Source organism: Rattus norvegicus, chromosome 7 (assembly GCF_036323735.1).
Source record: "Rattus norvegicus strain BN/NHsdMcwi chromosome 7, GRCr8, whole genome shotgun sequence".
Classification (NCBI taxonomy): Eukaryota; Metazoa; Chordata; class Mammalia; order Rodentia; family Muridae; genus Rattus; species Rattus norvegicus.
In genome coordinates this window covers 122,584,755-122,591,348 of record NC_086025.1, presented here as the reverse complement: position 1 = coordinate 122,591,348, position 6,594 = coordinate 122,584,755, and the positions used below count along the sequence as shown (strand labels likewise).

Here is a 6,594-nt window from a genome sequence, read left to right as displayed (position 1 = left end):
CTAAAGACTATACATGGACTGACCCTGGACTCTGACCTCATATGTAGCAATGAATATCCTAGTAAGAGCACCAGTGGAAGGGGAAGCCCTGGGTCCTGCTAAGACTGAACCCCCAGTGAACTAGAGTGTTGGGGGGAGGGCGGCAATGGGGGGAGGATGGGGAGGGGAACACCCATAAAGAAGGGGAGGGGGAGGGATTAGGGGGATGTTTGCCCGGAAACCGGGAAATGTATATAAGAAATACTCAAGTTAATAAAAAAAAAAAAAGAGCACTGACTGCTCTTCCAGAGGTCTTGAGTACACCCAGCAACCACATGGTGGCTCACAACCATCTGTAATGGGATCTGATGCCCTCTTCTGGTGTGCCTGAAGGTAGCTACATTGTACCTATATATATATTAAATCAATAAATCTTGAAAACTCATAAATATGGCAAATATACAAAGTCAGCATATGGAAATCAATCACCTTTATATGTAGCCACAATGAACACGTCAAGAAACAAACAGAACATCTAAATGACTTTTTAAATGAATGCTAAGGAATGTACCTGTCCAAGAAAGTGAAAGATTTCTATAACAGTGAACTTAAAGCACTTGGCAGAGACATTGAAGAAGACACTGTGAGAGTTGAAAGCCTTTCGTCCTCACGGGTCGGTAGAATCATATTGTAGAAGCATCTAAATACTAAAAGTTATCTACAGGTTCAACATGACCGCCATCAAAATTCCAGTAGCGCTTTTCACAAAAGTAGTAAAACAATCCTAAGACTCATACAGGATCACCGAAGACTCCAGATCATCAAAGCAATTCTGAGTATTTGCAGAAAGGGGCCATACTGGAGCGTTTTACAGTGCTTTGTCTTAAATTATGTAGTCATGGTAATACAAACAACACAGTACTGGCACGGAGGCAGAAATGCTATTCATGGAATAACATAGAAGGCCCAGAAATTAACCCAGAGAGCTACAGATACCTCACTTTAACCAAAGTGCCAACTTTCCAACAAAATAAAGATTCTCCAACAAAGGATGCTGGGAAAACTAGATTTCTGCATGTAGAAGAATGAAACTAGATCTACCTCCCTCACCTGTACAAAACTCAACTAAACACCAATCTAAGATCTTGATCTAAGACATGAACTTGAAGCTACTAGAAGAAAATATGCAAAAGTACTCCTACATCTAAATAAAGGCCAAGACTTCCCTGCAAAGCACTCTAATCTCAAAGAAGATAATCCCCCCAAATTAATAAACAATGTTACAGGACATTAAAGCTTTCCCACACAGGCGAGGAAACAACCCACCGGAATGAAATTCTCATTTGTGCAGTAGTAAAACTCTTCGCCAGCTATGCATCAGACAAAGAGTTGATGTCTTAGAACCTATAAAGATTTAATCCCAAAAATAAAACAGAAAAAAAAATCTAGTCGACAAATAGACCAATGAATTAAACAGATAGTCCTCTAAAGAGAAATCGCAAATGGCCAATACATGTTTGGGAAAAGCGCTCACCGTCTTTAGGCACCTGGGGAATGCAGATCAAAACTGCTTTGAAATCCTGTTTACTCTGGGCAGCATGGCTACTGTAAACAAAATGAATGGTGACAAATACTTGATGGGGAATCAAAGGGAGAGAGAAAAGGTTACTCGACATCGGTGGTAATGTAGACTGTCACCGTGTATGCAGTCCCTCCATGCGTGCTTACATTCTGAGATTCTTCTTACTCCTAAAAACAGGAGACTTCTCGAACACCACATGACCCAGTTACACCCCTCCTGGGTACAGGCTGGGTGAAGGACCTTCTATCGGTAGATCACAGAAATATTTAGGCTTCCAAAGCACAGAATACCCCAATGCTTTTCTTAGATATAACCGAAGACCTAAACACTAGTGGTTTATACAATTTTTTAATTAATCAATGCAACTTGAACAATTCCTTGCCAGGTTTTTGTTTGTGTTATAGATTTATGTTTTGTTCGTTTCTGTTTTGTTTTGTCTTAGCAGCAAGGAGGATGTGGTCTGGTGTTTGCTTCTGTGTATGTTTTTGCTTCAAGACAAAGTCTCACGATTCAGACTTAAAGCTGTGGCTTAATTAAACTCATTGTTCTCCTGCCTCAGCCTCCCAAGAACTGTTTACAGGTGAGTACTACTTCACTCAATGTATTGCCATAAAAAAAATTCCCTAAGATGATAGAAAACCATAAGGCCTCTGATGATATCTGATAAAGTTAATGGAATCCAATGAAAGAATCCACTATGGAGGCCATATGTGTTTGTGCATGTCCATAGTCCCTAAGCTCAGGACCCTGAAGCAGAAAGATGAAAGGTTCAAGACCAACCTGGACTGCATACAAGACCTGTCATGAAACCAAGACAAAATAAAAACCCAAACCAAAAAGAGTCTAGAACTGTTGTTTTAATCAGAACAAGTGACACAGTCTTTTTGAGGAGGTAGAGACTGTGTGCTGTGGCACTGGGGACCTGACTGGGAAAAGGGTATATGAGGGTTGGAGCTCAGTGGGTATTTCCTTTTTCTTTTTCTTTTCTTTCTTTTTTCCTGGAAGTAGTTCTGCCTCTACAATTCCAGATAGGAACTGTCTGTGCAGGCGGTCATTCTTGAGCATGGGCGAGTTCAGGGTGGGAGTTCTAGGCAAGCATTTGTCAGACTGAAATATTTCCATCCTTTAGTCTGGACTCCCATCATCCTTGTCAGAGGAGGGACAGCTACAATGTGTGCCATCTTCCAACTTTACTCTCACCAGCATCTCTCAAATATCTTATAAACCAGCACTTCGATTTTGAACCTATAAAAGAATATCATTTACTTTCATTCTTATTTTATTTTTTAATTGGTTTACGACGTACCAGATTTCTTACTTCGGTTGTTGTCTCTCACTTGAAATGGTGCCCGTGTTCTATGAGCGAGCCTCAATAAAATTAATTAGTCATAAACATGTCACGTCTCTTCAACAGATTTCTAGAACCAAAACATCTTGTCATGACCTGTCACCATTTCTCATTGTCTGCTGTGCTATTTTTAAAAGTCCCCTGTAATGCAGCCTTCACAAGGAAAAGAAGTAGAAAGTTCAGGCCTAATAAAAATCAGAATGAGGCCAAGGGGGATAAAATAAAAACCTCTCTCCCAGGGATCTGTCCCAGATGGTTTTCCAGCTACTCGCTGCTGTCGGTCTTTATATTGTCATGGTCACGTGCTACGCAAAACCCCACCCTCAGTCATTTAACCACACACGATACAGGAGGACACTGGTATCATGTACAGGATGCACTACAATGTAAAATCCACCCGTTTTGCCTGGATTTATGTCTGCTTGTTCTGTGTATTTCCCATGTAACCTCCATCTGTGAAATCGTTATCGATTAGAACGCATTTAAGTCGTTCCAGTCAGAACAAGGATTTAAAGGACGAGTATACACACCGTGTGCTCAACTAACAACAATGAAATCCCGTCTGGCCTGAGGTAGAGTGCTCTGAAGTACACAGCATTCATTATACACGTGGTCATAAAAGACCTTCGAGTTTAGTAACACCCTACGCGTTCCTTACCCTTGCCAAAGCCACTAACTGATTTACATTACAGTGTAGAAGTTACAGCTATCTGAGAGCTTAAAATATCACCCAACCAAGCTCTGGTGTGTGTGTGGTTTGGGGCGCGTGGGCACACACTGTGTGCTCGTGCGTGTGGAAGCCAGAGGTTGATTTCAGGAGTCCTTCCTCGGTTTCTTCCCATCTTATTTTTAATGCAGGGTCTCTCACTGAACGGGAAGCTCACCAATTAGGCTAGGCTGGCCAGTGAGCTTCAGGCATCCACTGCCTCTCCCCAGAGCCGAGCTTGGGTAGATGGTGGCACCACGCCAGCTTTTTACATGGCTGCCGGACATCTGAACCCAGATCCTAAGGTTGAGCCGCAGACGCTCTACCAGCCTGACCTATCTCCTTAGCCTCCCAAAACTCATTTTGAGGGTAAAAGAAAAACAAAATCTAAAATTTAGTCTTTTTAAATACTTTTGCTATCACAGAAATATTTCAGAGGTGCAGTAGGTGAATAAAAAAAGGATTCTTTCCACACGGAAAGAGGCCTGTGAAGTGACTTATTTTTGTCTGTCAGCAGCAGGGAGTATGATCCAAAAAGAATAAAACGCTGTGAGTGCCTCAGATAAGTCAATTATATCCTAACATCTCTGTGCATTCAACGACGATCATAACAAACGTTAAATAAGCACGAAGAGTTACATGTGAGGTATACCAAATTAAACAAGAATAAAAGCTATTATTCCACATGTGAGAGATAGGACAAACACTAGAAAGTACTTCTCATCCTATTTCAAGAAATATTTATCAGCTCTTCCACAAAATATTCCCCACCCAAGGACTCAACAGCAGTTTCCAATTTGCACACAAATTAAATGATGTGAAGGTATTCTCAGGGCTGGCCAAGGGGCTTAGTAGGCAAGAATGCTTGCTGCACAGACTAGACATCCTGAGTTTGATCCCAGAACCCACTGTGCTATATATAAAACATATAATAGTAATAGTAATAATTAATAATAATAATTAATAATAATAAATGCCAACATGCGAGAGACAGAGTTCAAGACCAGCCAGCTAAATAGTATAATTTTGTCTCAAGGAAGGAAGGAAGGGAGGGAGGAAAAGAGGGAGGGAGAGAAGGAGGGAGGAAAGGAGGGAGGGAGGGAAGGAGGGAAGGAGAAAGGGAGGGAGAAAGGGGGGAAGGAAAAACTGCTCAGCAGTTAAGACCTCTTCCTTCTTTCCCAAAGGGCCATTACAGATGGTTGTGAGCCACCATGTGGTTACTGGGATTTGAACCCAGAGCCCTCTGGAAGAACAAGCAGTCAATGCTCTTAACCACTGAACCATCTCTCCAATCTGGTATTTAAGGTTTCATAAGCCTATGTCAGGCTCAGATTCTCTCTCTCTCTCTCTCTCTCTCTCTCTCTCTCTCTCTCTCTCTCTCTCCAGATCAGGTTATAGCTCTCAGCTGCTGCTCCAGGGCCTGACCGTGTCCCACTGTGCTCCCCACCATTGTGATATTATACTAAACCTCTGAAACTGTAAGCCAGCGCTAACTAAACACTTTTCCTTTACAGGAGTTACTTTGGCCATGGCGTCTAACACTGCCTAAGACAGAAGTTGTACCAGAGAGTGGCGTATAGTTGTGACAGGCCTGACCATGCTTCTTGTAGGAGGAATGTGGACTTTGGAACTTTGGATTAAGAAAGCAACTGAAAGCTCTTTGCCCCATCTACTTCGAGAATAAAGACCATTCTCAGCAATCAGACTGTTGACATTCCAGGAAAGTCGACATCACTCTGAAGAGGTGCACGGTCACTGTGAAGAACCCCAGGGGAACTCTGCAGAGGACTTCAATCACGTCAGTGTAGAGCTGAATTTTCTCAGAAAGAAAAAGAAAAAGCTCCATGTAGATAAATGGTGGGGTAACAGGAAGGAACTGGACGCTGTCAGAACCATCCGCAGCCGGGTTCAGAACATGTTCAAGGGTGTTATGTTGGTCTTCTGTTACAGGATGAGGTCTGTGGATGCTTTGAAATCCAAAATTTCTTGGGTGAAAACTACATCTGCAGGGTTCAGATGGGGACAGGTATTCCTTGTTCAGTCTCACGAGCCCAGAAGGAAGAATTATTCCTTGAAGGAAATGATATTGAACTTGTTTCAAATTCAAGCTCTGATTGAGCAAGCCACCGTGGTTAAAAACAAGGATATCGAGAAGTTTTAGGATGGCATCTGTGTGTCTGAGAAGGGAATCGTGCAGCAGGCTGACGAGTGAGACCTCAGTTTCCTGGCTCCAGAAACAAGATCCTGATCACAAGGACAATGTGGGCTCTTTGGGGACAATAAAAGACTTATATATTGAAAAAATAAATAAAAGCAGTAGAATAAGTTAAGTGGGGCTTAATGGGCTATACTAGTAGGAACGTGGATGACTGGTGCTGAGAGAAATACAGGCTGACAGTCTAGCTCAAGAGGTTTCAGAGGAGAACAATATTAGTAAGTGGCCTTGATATTTTGTCAAAGAATATGGTTGCTTTCTGCCTTTGTCCAAAAAAATCTACCTGAAGCAAAATTAAATCGTTTCATATTAATAGCACTGGCAGATTTAAAGACAGCCTAGTACTAACCGTGGATTGGTTAGTGGTTACTCGTACGCATATCTATAATGAAAAGGAACGAGCTGAGCAAGGAAAATACAATGCGTACACTTCGAGAAGAGAAGGAGCACCGGGAAGTAACATGGAGCTAAGTCCAGGGCTCAAAGAGATAGAGAAAAACCTAGTGGAAAATGGAGTGATGACCTCATGGCAAGACCCGCCCAGCTAAGCTTCCAGCTTGTGGAAAGTAAGGAAAAAAAAATAAGCAGTAAGGGAAATGATTGACCACAGAAAGCTGATGCAGATGTAATTGAACAAGGAGGCCATGTTCCAGCCCCAGCAAGCAGCAGAGCTTGGCGGCTCAGACCACACAGCTCTGGCTTTAGAGTCAAGGATACGAGAAAGCTGCTGTGGGATTTCTGAGCTAAGGAAGCTGCTGAGGCCA

The 6,594-nt window shown here is 42.4% G+C and overlaps 1 pseudogene; it reads left to right on the top strand.

Moving 5' to 3' along the window:
- Positions 1–544: 544 nt before the first annotated feature.
- Rpl9-ps2 (ribosomal protein L9, pseudogene 2) lies at positions 545–5,954 on the top strand (annotated as a pseudogene).
- The last annotated feature ends 640 nt before the right edge of the window (positions 5,955–6,594 follow it).